At 45.4% G+C, this 20,838-nt stretch overlaps 8 non-coding genes across 8 annotated transcripts; all 8 read right to left on the reverse strand.

Annotated features, from left to right (window-relative positions):
- Positions 1–5,714: 5,714 nt before the first annotated feature.
- Positions 5,715–5,786, reverse strand: trnaq-cug (transfer RNA glutamine (anticodon CUG)). Its single transcript has one exon. It is a non-coding gene; the product is annotated as a tRNA-Gln (tRNA).
- A 2,079-nt stretch (positions 5,787–7,865) lies between these two features.
- trnaq-cug (transfer RNA glutamine (anticodon CUG)) lies at positions 7,866–7,937 on the reverse strand. The gene has a single exon. It is a non-coding gene; the product is annotated as a tRNA-Gln (tRNA).
- A 772-nt stretch (positions 7,938–8,709) lies between these two features.
- Positions 8,710–8,782, reverse strand: trnaf-gaa (transfer RNA phenylalanine (anticodon GAA)). Its single transcript has one exon. It is a non-coding gene; the product is annotated as a tRNA-Phe (tRNA).
- Positions 8,783–10,794: 2,012 nt separating this feature from the next.
- trnaf-gaa (transfer RNA phenylalanine (anticodon GAA)) lies at positions 10,795–10,867 on the reverse strand. Its single transcript has one exon. It is a non-coding gene; the product is annotated as a tRNA-Phe (tRNA).
- A 2,144-nt stretch (positions 10,868–13,011) lies between these two features.
- Positions 13,012–13,084, reverse strand: trnac-gca (transfer RNA cysteine (anticodon GCA)). Its single transcript has one exon. It is a non-coding gene; the product is annotated as a tRNA-Cys (tRNA).
- A 2,531-nt stretch (positions 13,085–15,615) lies between these two features.
- trnaf-gaa (transfer RNA phenylalanine (anticodon GAA)) lies at positions 15,616–15,688 on the reverse strand. Its single transcript has one exon. It is a non-coding gene; the product is annotated as a tRNA-Phe (tRNA).
- Positions 15,689–17,832: 2,144 nt separating this feature from the next.
- Positions 17,833–17,905, reverse strand: trnaf-gaa (transfer RNA phenylalanine (anticodon GAA)). Its single transcript has one exon. It is a non-coding gene; the product is annotated as a tRNA-Phe (tRNA).
- Positions 17,906–19,928: 2,023 nt separating this feature from the next.
- trnaf-gaa (transfer RNA phenylalanine (anticodon GAA)) lies at positions 19,929–20,001 on the reverse strand. Its single transcript has one exon. It is a non-coding gene; the product is annotated as a tRNA-Phe (tRNA).
- Positions 20,002–20,838: the final 837 nt, after the last annotated feature.

The raw sequence follows: 20,838 nt of genomic DNA on the forward strand, positions 1-20,838 counted from the left end.
CCCACTCTCCCCAGACTCACCCCGGGGAAGGGCCACTCTGGCTGGGCATGGCCTCCACTGAGCACCCCCTGGAGCCCCCGGAGCACCTCCAGAGCCACCCCCCACTCTCCACAGACTCACCCCGGGGAAGGGCCACTCTGGCTGGGCATGGCCTCCGCTGAGCACCCCCTGGAACCCCTGGAGCCCCCGGAGCACCTCCAGAGCCACCCCCCACTCCTACAGACTCTGCCCGGGGAAGGGACACTCTGGCTGGGCATGGCCTCCACTGAGCACCCCCTGGAGCCCCCGGAGCACCTCCAGAGCCACCCCCCACTCTCCCCAGACTCTGCCCGGGGAAGGGCCACTCTGGCTGGGCATGGCCTCCGCCGAGCACCACCTGGAACCCCTGGAGCCCCCGGAGCACCTCCAGAGCCACCCCCCACTCCTCCAGATTCTGCCCGGGGAAGGGCCACTCTGGCTGGGCATGGCCTCAACTGAGCACCCCCTGGAGCCCTCGGAGCACCTCCAGAGCCACCCCCCACTCTCCCCAGACTCTGCCCGGGGAAGGGCCACTCTGGCTGGGCATGGCCCCCACTGAGCACCCCCTGGAACCCCTGGAGCCCCCGGAGCACCTCCAGAGCCACCCCCCACTCTCCCCAGATTCTGCCCGGGGAAGGGCCACTCTGGCTGGGCATGGCCTCCACTGAGCACCCCCTGGAGCCCCCGGAGCACCTCCAGAGCCACCCCCCACTCTCCCCAGACTCTGCCCGGGGAAGGGCCACTCTGGCTGGGCATGGCCTCCGCCGAGCACCCCCTGGAACCCCTGGAGCCCCTCCAGAGCCACCCCCCACTCCTCCAGACTCACCCCGGGGAAGGGCCACTCTGGCTGGGCATGGCCCCCACTGAGCACCCCCTGGAACCCCTGGAGCCCCCGGAGCACCTCCAGAGCCACCCCCCACTCTCCCCAGATTCTGCCCGGGGAAGGGCCACTCTGGCTGGGCATGGCCTCCGCCGAGCACCCCCTGGAACCCCTGGAGCCCCTCCAGAGCCACCCCACATTCCCCCAAACTCAGTCTGGGGACGGGCCACTCTGGCTGGGCATGGCCTCCACTGAACACCCCCTGGAACCCACGGAGCACCTCCAGAGCCACCCCGCATTCCCCCAAACTCAGTCTGGGGACGGGCCACTCTTCCCCGGGTTGCAGGCTCTGGGACTCCGGGGATGACCACCGGGGACCAGGCCCTCCCTTCGAACCCGGGGACCCACACTTAAGCACCCCCACACGGGCTACACACCCTTGGTTCAGCCCCCTGGAGGTCCGTGCCCTTGGTACTATACCATGGAAGTCCGTGCCCTTGGTACTCTGACTGGAGTACCAAGGGAACGGCCCAGCACTCACCACAGAGGCTCGCGCCGGCCCACCTTTCGTCCCCGGGTACCCACACTTAAGCACCCCCACACGAGCTACACACCCTTGGTGCAGCCCCCTGGAAGTCCGTGCCCTTGGTACTCTGAGCCACTTTAAAAGATAAAAAGCACCAGGACCCCAAGGCCCTGGCTCCCCTGTCCCCTACATCACACTTGGAGGCAGATTCCTTGCCCTCCACTGGCTGCCCCCGCGCCCAATGTACTCCATAACCGAAGAAGAGAGGGGGACCCGGAGGCCGGCCTACTAGGGTAACAGGTTTAATTTAGAGCCGGGGCTCTGGACCACCAATGCCAACAACCCCGCAGTGCGCAGGAGCCTTCGAAGCTGGATGAAACCAGAACGGGGCCCTACGATGGCGGTGACCAGCCAGTTGATAGCAAAGTGAGCCCTGGACAGGCGCTGCATTTGACAAACTCAGAGACGAGGAAGGGACCGGAGTCGGACCAAATATATCATCTGGCGCTGTGTCCAGCGTGAGGGTGAGCCAGCGCAAATCAGGACCACAAATGCCAACAACCCCGCAGTGCGCAGGAGCCTTCGAAGCTGGATGAAACCAGAACGGGGCCCTACGATGGCGGTGACCAGCCAGTTGATAGCAAAGTGAGCCCTGGACAGGCGCTGCATTTGACAAACTCAGAGACGAGGAAGGGACCGGAGTCGGACCAAATATATCATCTGGCGCTGTGTCCAGCGTGAGGGTGAGCCAGCGCAAATCAGGACCACAAATGCCAACAACCCCGCAGTGCGCAGGAGCCTTCGAAGCTGGATGAAACCAGAACGGGGCCCTACGATGGCGGTGACCAGCCAGTTGATAGCAAAGTGAGCCCTGGACAGGCGCTGCATTTGACAAACTCAGAGACGAGGAAGGGACCGGAGTCGGACCAAAAATATGCGCCGGCCCTGCCCCCCGCCCCGCGCAGAGCCATCGGACACGTTGAGGCTGAAGGGGACTGGCGCAGAGCCCTTGGGCCCAGGGGCTAAGCGCAGCCATCATCCTTCAAGCCGCGCCTCCTGCTGCGCGGGGGTGAGTGACAATGGGCTCGGACTGTGGTTCCGTCGGACGCGTTGAGGCTGAAGGAGACTGGCGCAGAGCCCCTGTAACAGGGGCTAAGCGCAGCCATCATCCTCCAAGCCGCGCGTCCTTCAGTGCGGGGGTGAGTGACAGTGGGCCTGGACTGTTGTTCCACCGGACGCGTTGAGGCTGAAGGGGACTGGTGCAGAGCCCCTGTGCCAGGGGCTAAGCGCAGCCATCATCCTCCAAGCCGCGCGTCCTTCTGCGCAGGGGTGAGTGACAGTGGACCCGGACTGTGTTCCCACCGGACGCGTTGAGGCTGAAGGGGACTGGCTCAGAGCCCCTGGCACAGGGGCTAAGCACAGCCATCATCCTTCAAGCCGCGCGTCCTTCAGTGCGGGGGTGAGTGACAGAGGGCCTGGACTGTTGTTCCACCGGACGCGTTGAGGCTGAAGGGGACTGGTGCAGAGCCCCTGTGCCAGGGGCTAAGCGCAGCCATCATCCTCCAAGCCGCGCGTCCTTCTGCGCAGGGGTGAGTGACAATGGACCCGGACTGTGTTCCCACCGGACGCGTTGAGGCTGAAGGGGACTGGCTCAGAGCCCCTGGCACAGGGGCTAAGCGCAGCCATCATCCTTCAAGCCGCGCGTCCTTCAGTGCGGGGGTGAGTGACGGTCCCATCTCCGGAGACGAGGGGCCAGGCGCGGGGGAAGCCAGTCAGACTGACGCCCCGCGCCTGGTGGGACCTCTGTCTCGGCCTCGCTTCCAACGTGTCCGGCGTGAGGTTAGCCGGAGCAAACCACAGCCGCAAAATGTAAACAAACCCGCAGTGCGCAGGAGCCTTCGAAGCTGGATAAAACCAGAACGGGGCCCTACGATGGCGGGTCTTGAGTGCCAATAGACCAAGCTCCTTGTCTGGTATACATAGAACCATGATTTGTACCATTTTCATGGTTGATTCATGGATCCCTGCTCCGCCTCACGCGAGTTCGAGACCGGCTGGGTGCACTTTTATCCATGAGGCACTGCACTGCCTCCGGCAGCCGAGTTCGGGGCCCGGTGAGGGCTCCAGGCTCCAGGGGCTCCGACCCGGAGCCTCCGACCCGCAGAAGGTGCTCCCTGGCCGGGCAAAGTCTGGCCGTGTGCGGGGTGGATGGCCCTGGGTCTGGGCGGCGCTAAGATCACGGAGCGGGTCACCTCCGCGTACAGCCCGTGGTCAGCGTGACACTGTGCTCTGCCCCGAGCAATCAGAGCAAACAGCAAGCTTCTGGAAGTGCCCGGGAGTCTGGTAAAATCAAGCCGAAAATAGACCCTCTCATGCCGGGTCTGAGCGGCGCTTAGAGCCCGGAGGAGCGCGGAGCGCGGGGCTCCATTCAGAGGCTCCGTGATCCGCCTTACAACCAGCTCTCACCTCCGCGTACAGCCCGTGGTCAGCGTGACACTGTGCTCTGCCCCGAGCAATCAGAGCAAACAGCAAGCTTCTGGAAGTGCCCGGGAGTCTGGTAAAATCAAGCCGAAAATAGACCCTCTCATGCCGATAACGATTTCCTGGTTTCCTTACATAATTACACACAGTGGTTACTTCTGGGATTGTATTTCTTGCTTGCTCTGGCAAGGTGAGCAGTCGTCCCTGGGTGGGCTCGAACAGCCGAAGGCGCTAGCCGATTGCGCCACAGAGACGAGAATATAGGCGTATCCATAAAAGACTTGTGCCTCTAATTGCAATAAGAAATGAAGAAAAACTCTGGATTCAGAGCGCTAACGGCTATACCGTTGAACCACACCTTTCTACAGGATGTCCTGTTTTGAAAATAAGTATGACATTTGATCATTGGGCTATATCAAAGAGAGCAGCATTGAAGTAGGCAAACTTCTGCTTCATGGTTTCATTGTGTGGTGGTCATCACATCTGCCCTACACGCAGAAGGTCTTGGGTACAACATTCAGCGAAACCAAACATGTTACCAAACATGTTCATGCTAACAATGTTCCAACGAAAGCATGCTGTTTATGTTTTATAGATCCTTTCCAGGCCATTTATGTCCTGATCTCGCAAAATATCCAATAGACCCAGCATTCCTATTCATTGTATTTTTGAGCAAAGACTAACATTCAGGTACACATGCCGAAACCCGTGATTGAACCAGGAATAACGTAGCGAGAAAATGAACTAGTTCTGTGTGTCCTTTTTTCTTTTCTTTTGATTAAACATAAAACAATACAGGACACGACCAGGGAGAAAAAATCGTAATTAAAAGAACTTAATAGTTACATAAAACATAACATAAAATAAAATAAAACAAAATCACATTTAAATGAAAATAAGGGTCCTACTTGGTCCAAGTCAATCAAATTAGTGCTTATCCAAGTTAAGCCTGAACGTCACTGTTTTCCATTCATCTAATGTCTAATGTCTGTTACTATGTCAGTCAAGTCTTTGATCGTTGGCGTGGTTGGTGTCGAGCATTTCTTTGTGATGGCCTTTTTCTCTACAGCCAAAAGTATGTTCCAAGGGTATCCATTTATTGTGTCCATGGCAGGAGTGTTGAGGCCCAAGTACATAGTTTTAAATTTGAGTGGGATGGCAAAGTCAAAAACAGTCTGCAGTGCCCTGTGAATTTCAGTCCATTATTTTTGAGCAACAGCACAGCCCCAAAACACCTGATAGTGGTTTGCCTGCTGGGTTCTCCAGCAGTTAGCATTTCCTTGTGAATAATGGGCACTTTGACATGGTGTGGTGAAAAAAACATATTTTTCCCCTTCAGGCATGTGATTTTGTGGTCTTCCTCAGGGCTGTTCCTACATTTCCACACTCTTGGTCAGACAAAACCAGGTTAACTTCTCGTTCCCATTGGTTTAGAATATACTTAGCAGAACGTTGTCCAGATCACCAATGCATTGAGATCATTTAGAAATGATTCCCCTCGCAAGTTCTGATTGATTGGTTTCAACAAAGATTACTGTCAGAGGATTATAGTGGTCATTTCTTTGTTTCATTTCTTGCTTATAATAAGTCCTATAAAAGTCCTGTCTCTCCAAGTCAAAGGATTCCTTCAACACATCAATGCTTTTCATTTGATTTTCTTTTGCAATGCGGTGAAACGTTTACGCCTTTTGTAATCCAGGCGTTGAATCATAAGCTTGGTCATAAGAAAACCAGCTCCAGATTTTAACAGCTTTGTTTAGTTTGTATGCTTTGGTTGGCTCCTTTCAGAGGGTAAGCACAGATTTTACCCAAAGATTCTTCTTGTTTCTGCACTTTTTCAAAAGAGTAGCGCTGCTCTTAGGGCACTCAAGGTTCCCCCGAGATTTGAACTCGGATCGCTGGATTCAGAGTCCAGAGTGCTAACCATTACACCATGGAACCGCAAACTCCTCCTTGGAAGGATAACGGTCATCCAAAGCTACAAGTCTTTACGTCAATCATCCCTTGCCAAAAAAATGAGAAACAAGGAGTGAAAACAGTGCAAATAATCTTGATGTGCAGCAATACTTTTCCCTCTCTTAATACAAAGTGTAGCAGCAGTAAACTAGAGGGAGAAAGGTATGGGTTTGAGGGCTCTTCTTGTGGGCTTTTCTGTCCTTGTAAATATTTTTCATAGACAAAAGAGTAGGCATTCCCTGTTTACTAAACAGGCCCTTTGACCAAGGAAGCCGCAGCGCCATAACGATTTCCTGGTTTCCTTACATAATTACATACAGTGGTTACTTTTGGGATTGTATTTCTTGCTTGCTCTGGGAAGGTGAGCAGTCGTCCCTGGGTGGGCTCGTACCACCAACCTTTCGGTTAACAGCCGAACGCACTAGCCGATTGCGCCACAGAGACGAGAATCTAGGCATATCCATAAAAGACTTGTGCATCTAATTGCAATAAGAAATGAAGAAAAACTCTGGATTCAGAGCGCTAACCGCTATACCGTTGAACCACACCTTTCTACAGGATGTCCTGTTTTGAAAATAAGTATGACATTTGATCATTGGGCTATATCAAAGAGAGCAGCATTGAAGTAGGCAAACTTCTGCTTCATGGTTTCATTGTGTGGTGGTCATCACATCTGCCCTACACGCAGAAGGTCTTGGGTACAACATTCAGCGAAACCAAACATGTTACCAAACATGTTCATGCTAACAATGTTCCAACGAAAGCATGCTGTTTATGTTTTATAGATCCTTTCCAGGCCATTTATGTCCTGATCTCGCAAAATATCCAATAGACCCAGCATTCCTATTCATTGTATTTTTGAGCAAAGACTAACATTCAGGTACACATGCCGAACCCGGGATTGAACCAGGAATAACGTAGCGAGAAAATGAACTAGTTCTGTGTGTCCTTTTTTCTTTTCTTTTGATTAAACATAAAACAATACAGGACACGACCAGGTAGCAAAAATCGTAATTAAAAGAACTTAATAGTTACATAAAACATAACATAACATAAAATAAAATAAAAACAAAATCACATTTAAATGAAAATAAGGGTCCTACTTGGTCCAAGTCAATCAAATTAGTGCTTATCCAAGTTAAGCCTGAATGTCACTGTTTTCCATTCATCCAATGTCTAATGTCTGTTACTATGTCAGTCAAGTCTTTGATCGTTGGCGTGGTTGGTGTCGAGCATTTCTTTGTGATGGCCTTTTTCTCTACAACCAAAAGTATGTTCCAAGGGTATCCATTTATTGTGTCCATGGCAGGAGTGTTGAGGCCCAAGTACATAGTTTTAAATTTGAGTGGGATGGCAAAGTCAAAAACAGTCTGCAGTGCCCTGTGAATTTCAGTCCATTATTTTTGAGCAACAGCACAGCCCCAAAACACCTGATAGTGGTTTGCCTGCTGGGTTCTCCAGCAGTTAGCATTTCCTTGTGAATAATGGGCACTTTGACATGGTGTGGTGAAAAAAACATATTTTTCCCCTTCAGGCATGTGATTTTGTGGTCTTCCTCAGGGCTGTTCCTACATTTCCACACTCTTGGTCAGACAAAACCAGGTTAACTTCTCGTTCCCATTGGTTTAGAATATACTTAGCAGAACGTTGTTCAGATTACCAATGCATTGAGATCATTTAGAAATGATTCCCCTCGCAAGTTCTGATTGATTGGTTTCAACAAAGATTACAGTCAGAGGATTATAGTGGTCATTTCTTTGTTTCATTTCTTGCTTATAATAAGTCCTATAAAAGTCCTGTCTCTCCAAGTCAAAGGATTCCTTCAACACATCAATGCTTTTCATTTGATTTTCTTTTGCAATGCGGTGAAACGTTTACGCCTTTTGTAATCCAGGCGTTGAATCATAAGCTTGGTCATAAGAAAACCAGCTCCAGATTTTAACAGCTTTGTTTAGTTTGCATGCTTTGGTTAGCTCCTTTCAGGGGGTAAGCACAGATTTTACCCAAAGATTCTTCTTGTTTCTGCACTTTTTCAAAGGAGTAGCGCTGCTCTCGGGGCACTCAAGGTTCCACCGAGATTTAAACTCGGATCGCTGGATTCAGAGTCCAGAGTGCTAACCATTACACCATGGAACCGCAGACTCCTCCTTGGAAGGATAACGGTCATCCAAAGCTACAAGTCTTTACGTCAATCATCCCTTGCCAAAAAAATGAGAAACAAGGAGTGAAAACAGTGCAAATAATCTTGATGTGCAGCAATACTTTTCCCTCTCTTAATGCAAAGTGTAGCAGCAGTAAACTTGAGGGAGAAAGGTATGGGTTTGAGGGCTCTTCTTGTGGGCTTTACTGTCCTTGTAAATCTTTTTCATAGACAATAGAGTAGGCATTTCCTTTTTACTAAACAGGCCCTAAACGAACCACCAACCTTTCACCTACCAGCAGAACGCGCTAGCCGATTGCGCCACAGAGGCGAGAATCTTGACATACCCATAAAAGGGTTACCCCTCTAATTGCAATTAGAAATGAAGAAAAACTCTGGATTCAGAGCGCTAACCGCTATACCGTTGAACCACACCTTTCTACAGGATGTCCTGTTTTGAAAATAAGTATGACATTTGATCATTGGGCTATATCAAAGAGAGCAGCATTGAAGTAGGCAAACTTCTGCTTCATGGTTTCATTGTGTGGTGGTCATCACATCTGCCCTACACGCAGAAGGTCTTGGGTACAACATTCAGCAAAACCAAACATGTTACCAAACATGTTCATGCTAACAATGTTCCAACGAAAGCATGCTGTTTATGTTTTATAGATCCTTTCCAGGCCATTTATGTCCTGATCTCGCAAAATATCCAATAGACCCAGCATTCCTATTCATTGTATTTTTGAGCAACCTTTTTGGTACACCTGCCGAAACCCGGGATTGAACCAGGGACCTTTAGATCTTCAGTCTAACGCTCTCCCAACTGAGCTATTTCAGCTACTTTTTTAGTAAATTAGGCAAGGGAGCGAAACGTGTGGCATAACGTAGCGAGAAAATGAACTAGTTCTGTGTGTCCTTTTTTCTTTTCTTTTGATTAAACATAAAACAATACAGGACACGACCAGGGAGCAAAAATCGAAATAAAAAGAACATAAATAGCACTAAACATAAAATAAAAACAAAATCACATTTAAATGAAAATAGGGGTCCTACTTGGTCCAAAGTCGATCAAATTAGTGCTTATCCAAATTAAGTCTGAATGTCACTGTTTTCCATTCATCCAATGTCTAATGTCTGTTACTATGTCAGTCAAGTCTTTGATCGTTGGCGTGGTTGGTGTCGAGCATTTCTTTGTGATGGCCTTTTTCTCTACAGCCAAAAGTATGTTCCAAGGGTATCCATTTATTGTGTCCATGGCAGGAGTGTTGAGGCCCAAGTACATAGTTTTAAATTTGAGTGGGATGGCAAAGTCAAAAACAGTCTGCAGTGCCCTGTGAATTTCAGTCCATTATTTTTGAGCAACAGCACAGCCCCAAAACACCTGATAGTGGTTTGCCTGCTGGGTTCTCCAGCAGTTAGCATTTCCTTGTGAATAATGGGCACTTTGACATGGTGTGGTGAAAAAAACATATTTTTCCCCTTCAGGCATGTGATTTTGTGGTCTTCCTAGGGCTGTTCCTACATTTCCACACTCTTGGTCAGACTAAACCAGGTTCACTTCTCGCTCCCATTGGTTTAGAATATAATTAGCAGAACGTCGTCCAGATTACCAATGCATTGAGATCATTTAGAAATGATTCCCCTCGCAAGTTCTGATTGATTGGTTTCAACGAAGATTACTGTCAGAGGATTATAGTGGTCATTTCTTTGTTTCATTTCTTGCTCATAATAAGTCCTATAAAAGTCCTGTCTCTCCAAGTCAAAGGATTCCTTCAAAACGTCAATGCTTTTCATTTGATTTTCTTTTGCAATGCGGTGAAACGTTTACGCCTTTTGTAATCCAGGCGTTGAATCATAAGCTTGGTCATAAGAAAACCAGCTCCAGATTTTAACAGCTTTGTTTAGTTTGTATGCTTTGGTTAGCTCCTTTCAGGGGGTAAGCACAGATTTTACCCAAAGATTCTTCATGTTTCTGCACTTTTTCAAAAGAGTAACGCTACTCTCGGGGCACTCAAGGTTCCACTGAGATTTGAACTCGGATCGCTGGATTCAAAGTGTGCTAACCATTACACCATGGAACCGCAGACTGCTCCTTGGAAGGATAACGGTGATCCAAAGCTACAAGTCTTTACATCAATCATCCCTTGCCCAAAAAATGAGAAACAAGGAGTGCAAACAATCTTGATGTGCAGCAATACTTTTCCCTCTCTTAATGCAAAGTGTAGCAGCAGTAAACTTGAGGGAGAAAGGTATGGGTTTGAGGGCTCTTCTTGTGGGCTTTACTGTCCTTGTAAATATTTTTCATAGACAATAGAGTAGGCATTTCCTTTTTACTAAACAGGCCCTAAACGAACCACCAACCTTTCGCCTACCAGCAGAACACGCTAGCCGATTGCGCCACAGAGGCGAGAATCTTGACATACCCATAAAAGGGTTACCCCTCTAATTGCAATTAGAAATGAAGAAAAACTCTGGATTCAGAGCGCTAACCGCTATACCGTTGAACCACACCTTTCTACAGGATGTCCTGTTTTGAAAATAAGTATGACATTTGATCATTGGGCTATATCAAAGAGAGCAGCATTGAAGTAGGCCAACTTCTGCTTCATGGTTTCATTGTGTGGTGGTCATCACATCTGCCCTACACGCAGAAGGTCTTGGGTACAACATTCAGCAAAACCAAACATGTTACCAAACATGTTCATGCTAACAATGTTCCAACGAAAGCATGCTGTTTATGTTTTATAGATCCTTTCCAGGCCATTTATGTCCTGATCTCGCAAAATATCCAATAGACTCAGCATTCCTATTCATTGTATTTTTGAGCAAAGACTAACAATCATGTACACCTGCCGAAACCCGGGATTGAACCAGGGACCTTTAGATCTTCAGTCTAACGCTCTCCCAACTGAGCTATTTCGGCTACTTTTTCACCAAATTAGGCAAGGGAGCGAAACGTGTGGCATAACGTAGCGAGAAAATGAACTAGTTCTGTGTGTCCTTTTTTCTTTTCTTTTGATTAAACATAAAACAATACAGGACGCGACCAGGGAGCAAAAATCGAAATAAAAAGAACATAAATAGCACTAAACATAAAATAAAAACAAAATCACATTTAAATGAAAATAGGGGTCCTACTTGGTCCAAAGTCGATCAAATTAGTGCTTATCCAAATTAAGCCTGAATGTCACTGTTTTCCATTCATCCAATGTCTAATGTCTGTTACTATGTCAGTCAAGTCTTTGATCGTTGGCGTGGTTGGTGTCGAGCATTTCTTTGTGATGGCCTTTTTCTCTACAGCCAAAAGTATGTTCCAAGGGTATCCATTTATTGTGTCCATGGCAGGAGTGTTGAGGCCCAAGTACATAGTTTTAAATTTGAGTGGGATGGCAAAGTCAAAAACAGTCTGCAGTGCCCTGTGAATTTTAGTCCATTATTTTTAAGCAACAGCACAGCCCCAAAACACCTGATAGTGGTTTGCCTGCTGGGTTCTCCAGCAGTTAGCATTTCCTTGTGAATAATGGGCACTTTGACATGGTGTGGTGAAAAAAACATATTTTTCCCCTTCAGGCATGTGATTTTGTGGTCTTCCTCAGGGCTGTTCCTACATTTCCACACTCTTGGTCAGACAAAACCAGGTTCACTTCTCGTTCCCATTGGTTTAGAATATACTTAGCAGAACGTTGTCCAGATTACCAATGCATTGAGATCATTTAGAAATGATTCCCCTCGCAAGTTCTGATTGATTGGCTTCAACGAAGATTACTGTCAGAGGATTATAGTGGTAATTTCTTTGTTTCATTTCTTGCTTATAATAAGTCCCATAAAAGTCCTGTCTCTCCAAGTCAAAGGATTCCTTCAACACATCAATGCTTTTCATTTGATTTTCTTTTGCAATGCGGTGAAACGTTTACGCCTTTTGTAATCCAGGCGTTGAATCATAAGCTTGGTCATAAGAAAACCAGCTCCAGATTTTAACAGCTTTGTTTAGTTTGTATGCTTTGGTTAGCTCCTTTCAGGGGGTAAGCACAGATTTTACCCAAAGATTCTTCATGTTTCTGCACTTTTTCAAAAGAGTAACGCTACTCTCGGGGCACTCAAGGTTCCACTGAGATTTGAACTCGGATCGCTGGATTCAAAGTGTGCTAACCATTACACCATGGAACCGCAGACTGCTCCTTGGAAGGATAACGGTGATCCAAAGCTACAAGTCTTACATCAATCATCCCTTGCCCAAAAAATGAGAAACAAGGAGTGCAAACAGTGCAAACAATCTTGATGTGCAGCAATACTTTTCCCTCTCTTAATGCAAAGTGTAGCAGCAGTAAACTTGAGGGAGAAAGGTATGGGTTTGAGGGCTCTTCTTGTGGGCTTTACTATCCTTGTAAATCTTTTTCATAGACAAAAAGTAGGCATTTCCTGTTAACTAAACAGGCCCTTTGACCAAGGAAGCCCCAGCGCCGTAATGATTTCCTGGTTTCCTTAGATAATTACATTCAGTGGTTACTTGTGGGATTGTATTTCTTGCTTGCTCTGGCAAGGTGAGCAGTCGTCCCTGGGTGGGCTCAAACCACCAACTTTTCACCTACCAGCAGAACGCGCTAGCCGATTGCGCCACAGAGGCGAGAATCTTGACATACCCGTAAAAGGGTTACCCCTCTAATTGCAATTAGAAATGAATAAAAACTCTGGATTCAGAGCTCTAACCGCTATACCGTTGAACCACACCTTTCTACAGGATGTCCTGTTTTGAAAATAAGTATGACATTTGATCATTGGGCTATATCAAAGAGAGCAGCATTGAAGTAGGCAAACTTCTGCTTCATGGTTTCATTGTGTGGTGGTCATCACATCTGCCCTACACGCAGAAGGTCTTGGGTACAACATTCAGCAAAACCAAACATGTTACCAAACATGTTCATGCTAACAATGTTCCAACGAAAGCATGCTGTTTATGTTTTATAGATCCTTTCCAGGCCATTTATGTCCTGATCTCGCAAAATATCCAATAGACCCAGCATTCCTATTCATTGTATTTTTGAGCAAAGACTAACATTCAGGTACACCTGCCGAAACCCGGGATTGAACCAGGGACCTTTAGATCTGCAGTCTAACGCTCTCCCAACTGTGCTATTTTGGCTACTTTTTCACCGAATTAGGCAAGGGATCAAAACGTGTGGCATAACGTAGCGAGAAAATGAACTAGTTCTGTGTGTCCTTTTTTCTTTTCTTTCGATTAAACATAAAACAATACAGGACACGACCAGGGAGCAAAAATCGAAATAAAAAGAACATAAATAGCACTAAACATAAAATAAAAACAAAATCACATTTAAATGAAAATAGGGGTCCTACTTGGTCCAAAGTCGATCAAATTAGTGCTTATCCAAATTAAGCCTGAATGTCACTGTTTTCCATTCATCCAATGTCTAATGTCTGTTACTATGTCAGTCAAGTCTTTGATCGTTGGCGTGGTTGGTGTCGAGCATTTCTTTGTGATGGCCTTTTTCTCTACAGCCAAAAGTATGTTCCAAGGGTATCCATTTATTGTGTCCATGGCAGGAGTGTTGAGGCCCAAGTACATAGTTTTAAATTTGAGTGGGATGGCAAAGTCAAAAACAGTCTGCAGTGCCCTGTGAATTTCAGTCCATTATTTTTGAGCAACAGCACAGCCCCAAAACACCTGATAGTGGTTTGCCTGCTGGGTTCTCCAGCAGTTAGCATTTCCTTGTGAATAATGGGCACTTTGACATGGTGTGGTGAAAAAAACATATTTTTCCCCTTCAGGCATGTGATTTTGTGGTCTTCCTCAGGGCTGTTCCTACATTTCCACACTCTTGGTCAGACAAAACCAGGTTCACTTCTCGTTCCCATTGGTTTAGAATATACTTAGCAGAACGTTGTCCAGATTACCAATGCATTGAGATCATTTAGAAATGATTCCCCTCGCAAGTTCTGATTGATTGGCTTCAACGAAGATTACTGTCAGAGGATTATAGTGGTCATTTCTTTGTTTCATTTCTTGCTTATAATAAGTCCTATAAAAGTCCTGTCTCTCCAAGTCAAAGGATTCCTTCAACACATCAATGCTTTTCATTTGATTTTCTTTTGCAATGCGGTGAAACGTTTACGCCTTTTGTAATCCAGGCGTTGAATCATAAGCTTGGTCATAAGAAAACCAGCTCCAGATTTTAACAGCTTTGTTTAGTTTGTATGCTTTGGTTAGCTCCTTTCAGGGGGTAAGCACAGATTTTACCCAAAGATTCTTCATGTTTCTGCACTTTTTCAAAAGAGTAACGCTACTCTCGGGGCACTCAACGTTCCACTGAGATTTGAACTCGGATCGCTGGATTCAAAGTGTGCTAACCATTACACCATGGAACCGCAGACTGCTCCTTGGAAGGATAACGGTGATCCAAAGCTACAAGTCTTACATCAATCATCCCTTGCCCAAAAAATGAGAAACAAGGAGTGCAAACAGTGCAAACAATCTTGATGTGCAGCAATACTTTTCCCTCTCTTAATGCAAAGTGTAGCAGCAGTAAACTTGAGGGAGAAAGGTATGGGTTTGAGGGCTCTTCTTGTGGGCTTTACTGTCCTTGTAAATCTTTTTCATAGACAAAAAGTAGGCATTTCCTGTTAACTAAACTGGCCCTTTGACCAAGGAAGCCCCAGCGCCGTAATGATTTCCTGGTTTCCTTACATAATTACATTCAGTGGTTACTTGTGGGATTGTATTTCTTGCTTGCTCTGGCAAGGTGAGAAGTCGTCCCTGGGTGGGCCTGAACCACCAACTTTTCGCCTACCAGCAGAACGCGCTAGCCGATTGCGCCACAGAGGCGAGAATCTTGACATATCCGTAACAGGGTTACGCCTCTAATTGCAATTAGAAATGAAGAAAAACTCTGGATTCAGAGCGCTAACCGCTATACCGTTGTCTTTACATCAATCATCCCTTGCCCAAAAAATGAGAAACAAGGAGTGCAAACAGTGCAAACAATCTTGATGTGCAGCAATACTTTTCCCTCTCTTAATGCAAAGTGTAGCAGCAGTAAACTTGAGGGAGAAAGGTATGGGTTTGAGGGCTCTTCTTGTGGGCTTTACTGTCCTTGTAAATCTTTTTCATAGACAATAGAGTAGGCATTTCCTTTTTACTAAACAGGCCCTAAACGAACCACCAACCTTTCGCCTACCAGCAGAACACGCTAGCCGATTGCGCCACAGAGGCGAGAATCTTGACATACCCATAAAAGGGTTACCCCTCTAATTGCAATTAGAAATGAAGAAAAACTCTGGATTCAGAGCGCTAACCGCTATACCGTTGAACCACACCTTTCTACAGGATGTCCTGTTTTGAAAATAAGTATGACATTTGATCATTGGGCTATATCAAAGAGAGCAGCATTGAAGTAGGCAAACTTCTGCTTCATGGTTTCATTGTGTGGTGGTCATCACATCTGCCCTACACGCAGAAGGTCTTGGGTACAACATTCAGCAAAACCAAACATGTTACCAAACATGTTCATGCTAACAATGTTCCAACGAAAGCATGCTGTTTATGTTTTATAGATCCTTTCCAGGCCATTTATGTCCTGATCTCGCAAAATATCCAATAGACCCAGCATTCCTATTCATTGTATTTTTGAGCAAAGACTAACAATCATGTACACCTGCCGAAACCCGGGATTGAACCAGGGACCTTTAGATCTTCAGTCTAACGCTCTCCCAACTGAGCTATTTCGGCTACTTTTTCAGCAAATTAGGCAAGGGAGCGAAACGTGTGGCATAACGTAGCGAGAAAATGAACTAGTTCTGCGTGTCCTTTTTTCTTTTCTTTTGATTAAACATAAAACAATACAGGACGCGACCAGGGAGCAAAAATCGAAATAAAAAGAACATAAATAGCACTAAACATAAAATAAAAACAAAATCACATTTAAATGAAAATAGGGGTACTACTTGGTCCAAAGTCGATCAAATTAGTGCTTATCCAAATTAAGCCTGAATGTCACTGTTTTCCATTCATCCAATGTCTAATGTCTGTTACTATGTCAGTCAAGTCTTTGATCGTTGGCGTGGTTGGTGTCGAGCATTTCTTTGTGATGGCCTTTTTCTCTACAGCCAAAAGTATGTTCCAAGGGTATCCATTTATTGTGTCCATGGCAGGAGTGTTGAGGCCCAAGTACATAGTTTTAAATTTGAGTGGGATGGCAAAGTCAAAAACAGTCTGCAGTGCCCTGTGAATTTCAGTCCATTATTTTTGAGCAACAGCACAGCCCCAAAACACCTGATAGTGGTTTGCCTGCTGGGTTCTCCAGCAGTTAGCATTTCCTTGTGAATAATGGGCACTTTGACATGGTGTGGTGAAAAAAACATATTTTTCCCCTTCAGGCATGTGATTTTGTGGTCTTCCTCAGGGCTGTTCCTACATTTCCACACTCTTGGTCAGACAAAACCAGGTTCACTTCTCGTTCCCATTGGTTTAGAATATACTTAGCAGAACGTTGTCCAGATTACCAATGCATTGAGATCATTTAGAAATGATTTCCCTCGCAAGTTCTGATTGATTGGCTTCAACGAAGATTACTGTCAGAGGATTATAGTGGTCATTTCTTTGTTTCATTTCTTGCTTATAATAAGTCCCATAAAAGTCCTGTCTCTCCAAGTCAAAGGATTCCTTCAACACATCAATGCTTTTCATTTGATTTTCTTTTGCAATGCGGTGAAACGTTTACGCCTTTTGTAATCCAGGCGTTGAATCATAAGCTTGGTCATAAGAAAACCAGCTCCAGATTTTAACAGCTTTGTTTAGTTTGTATGCTTTGGTTAGCTCCTTTCAGGGGGTAAGCACAGATTTTACCCAAAGATTCTTCATGTTTCTGCACTTTTTCAAAAGAGTAACGCTACTCTCGGGGCACTCAAGGTTCCACTGAGATTTGAACTCGGATCGCTGGATTCAAAGTGTGCTAACCATTACACAATGGAACCGCAGACTGCTCCTTGGAAGGATAACAGTGATCCAAAGCTACAAGTCTTACATCAATCATCCCTTGCCCAAAAAATGAGAAACAAGGAGTGCAAACAGTGCAAATAATCTTGATGTGCAGCAATACTTTTCCCTCTCTTAATGCAAAGTGTAGCAGCAGTAAACTTGAGGGAGAAAGGTATGGGTTTGAGGGCTCTTCTTGTGGCCTTTACTGTCCTTGTAAATCTTTTTCATAGACAAAAAGTAGGCATTTCCTGTTAACTAAACAGGCCCTTTGACCAAGGAAGCCCCAGCGCCGTAATGCTTTCCTGGTTTCCTTACATAATTACATTCAGTGGTTACTTGTGGGATTGTATTTCTTGCTTGCTCTGGCAAGGTGAGCAGTCGTCCCTGGGTGGGCTCGAACCACCAACTTTTCGCCTACCAGCAGAACGCGCTAGCCGATTGCGCCACAGAGGCGAGAATCTTGACATACTCGTAAAAGGGTTACCCCTCTAATTGCAATTAGAAATGAAGAAAAACTCTGGATTCAGAGCGCTAACCGCTATACCGTTGAACCACACCTTTCTACAGGATGTCCTGTTTTGAAAATAAGTATGACATTTGATCATTGGGCTATATCAAAGAGAGCAGCATTGAAGTAGGCAAACTTCTGCTTCATGGTTTCATTGTGTGGTGGTCATCACATCTGCCCTACACGCAGAAGGTCTTGGGTACAACATTCAGCGAAACCAAACATGTTACCAAACATGTTCATGCTAACAATGTTCCAACGAAAGCATGCTGTTTATGTTTTATAGATCCTTTCCAGGCCATTTATGTCCTGATCTCGCAAAATATCCAATAGACCCAGCATTCCTATTCATTGTATTTTTGAGCAAAGACTAACATTCAGGTACACCTGCCGAAACCCGGGATTGAACCAGGGCCCTTTAGATCTTCAGTCTAAGGCTCTCCCAACTGAGCTATTTCGGCTTCTTTTTCAGTAAATTAGGCAAGGGAGCGAAACGTGTGGCATAACGTAGCGAGAAAATGAACTAGTTCTGTGTGTCCTTTTTTCTTTTCTTTCGAAGAAACATAAAACAATACAGGACACGACCAGGGAGCAAAAATCGAAATAAAAAGAACATAAATAGCACTAAACATAAAATAAAAACAAAATCACATTTAAATGAAAATAGGGGTCCTACTTGGTCCAAAGTCGATCAAATTAGTGCTTATCCAAATTAAGTCTGAATGTCACTGTTTTCCATTCATCCAATGTCTAATGTCTGTTACTATGTCAGTCAAGTCTTTGATCGTTGGCGTGGTTGGTGTCGAGCATTTCTTTGTGATGGCCTTTTTCTCTACAGCCAAAAGTATGTTCCAAGGGTATCCATTTATTGTGTCTATGGCAGGAGTGTTGAGGCCCAAGTACATAGTTTTAAATTTGAGTGGGATGGCAAAGTCAAAAACAGTCTGCAGTGCCCTGTGAATTTCAGTCCATTATTTTTGAGCAACAGCACAGCCCCAAAACACCTGATAGTGGTTTGCCTGCTGGGTTCTCCAGCAGTTAGCATTTCCTTGTGAATAATGGGCACTTTGACATGGTGTGGTGAAAAAAACATATTTTTCCCCTTCAGGCATGTGATTTTGTGGTCTTCCTCAGGGCTGTTCCTACATTTCCACACTCTTGGTCAGACAAAACCAGGTTCACTTCTCGTTCCCATTGGTTTAGAATATACTTAGCAGAACGTCGTCCAGATTACCAATGCATTGAGATCATTTAGAAATGATTCCCCTCGCAAGTTCTGATTGATTGGTTTCAACGAAGATTACTGTCAGAGGATTATAGTGGTCATTTATTTGTTTCATTTCTTGCTCATAATAAGTCCTATAAAAGTCCTGTCTCTCCAAGTCAAAGGATTCCTTCAAAACGTCAATGCTTTTCATTTGATTTTCTTTTGCAATGCGGTGAAACGTTTACGCCTTTTGTAATCCAGGCGTTGAATCATAAGCTTGGTCATAAGAAAACCAGCTCCAGATTTTAACAGCTTTGTTTAGTTTGTATGCTTTGGTTAGCTCCTTTCAGGGGGTAAGCACAGATTTTACCCAAAGATTCTTCATGTTTCTGCACTTTCTCAAAAGAGTAACGCTACTCTCGGGGCACTCAAGGTTCCACTGAGATTTGAACTCGGATCGCTGGATTCAAAGTGTGCTAACCATTACACCATGGAACCGCAGACTGCTCCTTGGAAGGATAACGGTGATCCAAAGCTACAAGTCTTTACATCAATCATCCCTTGCCCAAAAAATGAGAAACAAGGCTGTGCAAACAGTGCAAACAATCTTGATGTGCAGCAATACTTTTCCCTCTCTTAATGCAAAGTGTAGCAGCAGTAAACTTGAGGGAGAAAGGTATGGGTTTGAGGGCTCTTCTTGTGGGCTTTACTGTCCTTGTAAATCTTTTTCATAGACAATAGAGTAGGCATTTCCTTTTTACTAAACAGGCCCTAAACGAACCACCAACCTTTCGCCTACCAGCAGAACGCGCTAGCCGATTGCGCCACAGAGGCGAGAATCTTGACATACCCATAAAAGGGTTACCCCTCTAATTGCAATTAGAAATGAAGAAAAACTCTGGATTCAGAGCGCTAACCGCTATACCGTTGAACCACACCTTTCTACAGGATGTCCTGTTTTGAAAATAAGTATGACATTTGATCATTGGGCTATATCAAAGAGAGCAGCATTGAAGTAGGCAAACTTCTGCTTCATGGTTTCATTGTGTGGTGGTCATCACATCTGCCCTACACGCAGAAGGTCTTGGGTACAACATTCAGCAAAACCAAACATGTTACCAAACATGTTCATGCTAACAATGTTCCAACGAAAGCATGCTGTTTATGTTTTATAGATCCTTTCCAGGCCATTTATGTCCTGATCTCGCAAAATATCCAATAGACCCAGCATTCCTATTCATTGTATTTTTGAGCAAAGACTAACAATCATGTACACCTGCCGAAACCCGGGATTGAACCAGGGACCTTTAGATCTTCAGTCTAACGCTCTCCCAACTGAGCTATTTCGGCTACTTTTTCAGCAAATTAGGCAAGGGAGGGAAACGTGTGGCATAACGTAGCGAGAAAATGAACTAGTTCTGTGTGTCCTTTTTTCTTTTCTTTTGATTAAACATAAAACAATACAGGACGCGACCAGGGAGCAAAAATCGAAATAAAAAGAACATAAATAGCACTAAACATAAAATAAAAACAAAATCACATTTAAATGAAAATAGGGGTCCTACTTGGTCCAAAGTCGATCAAATTAGTGCTTATCCAAATTAAGTCTGAATGTCACTGTTTTCCATTCATCCAATGTCTAATGTCTGTTACTATGTCAGTCAAGTCTTTGATCGTTGGCGTGGTTGGTGTCGAGCATTTCTTTGTGATGGCCTTTTTCTCTACAGCCAAAAGTATGTTCCAAGGGTATCCATTTATTGTGTCTATGGCAGGAGTGTTGAGGCCCAAGTACATAGTTTTAAATTTGAGTGGGATGGCAAAGTCAAAAACAGTCTGCAGTGCCCTGTGAATTTCAGTCCATTATTTTTGAGCAACAGCACAGCCCCAAAACACCTGATAGTGGTTTGCCTGCTGGGTTCTCCAGCAGTTAGCATTTCCTTGTGAATAATGGGCACTTTGACATGGTGTGGTGAAAAAAACATATTTTTCCCCTTCAGGCATGTGATTTTGTGGTCTTCCTCAGGGCTGTTCCTACATTTCCACACTCTTGGTCAGACAAAACCAGGTTCACTTCTCGTTCCCATTGGTTTAGAATATACTTAGCAGAACGTCGTCCAGATTACCAATGCATTGAGATCATTTAGAAATGATTCCCCTCGCAAGTTCTGATTGATTGGTTTCAACGAA

This window comes from Eucyclogobius newberryi, unplaced genomic scaffold (genome assembly GCF_026437365.1).
Source record: "Eucyclogobius newberryi isolate DKJ021-1_F unplaced genomic scaffold, fEucNew1.0.hap1 SCAF_8, whole genome shotgun sequence".
Classification (NCBI taxonomy): domain Eukaryota; kingdom Metazoa; phylum Chordata; class Actinopteri; order Gobiiformes; family Gobiidae; genus Eucyclogobius; species Eucyclogobius newberryi.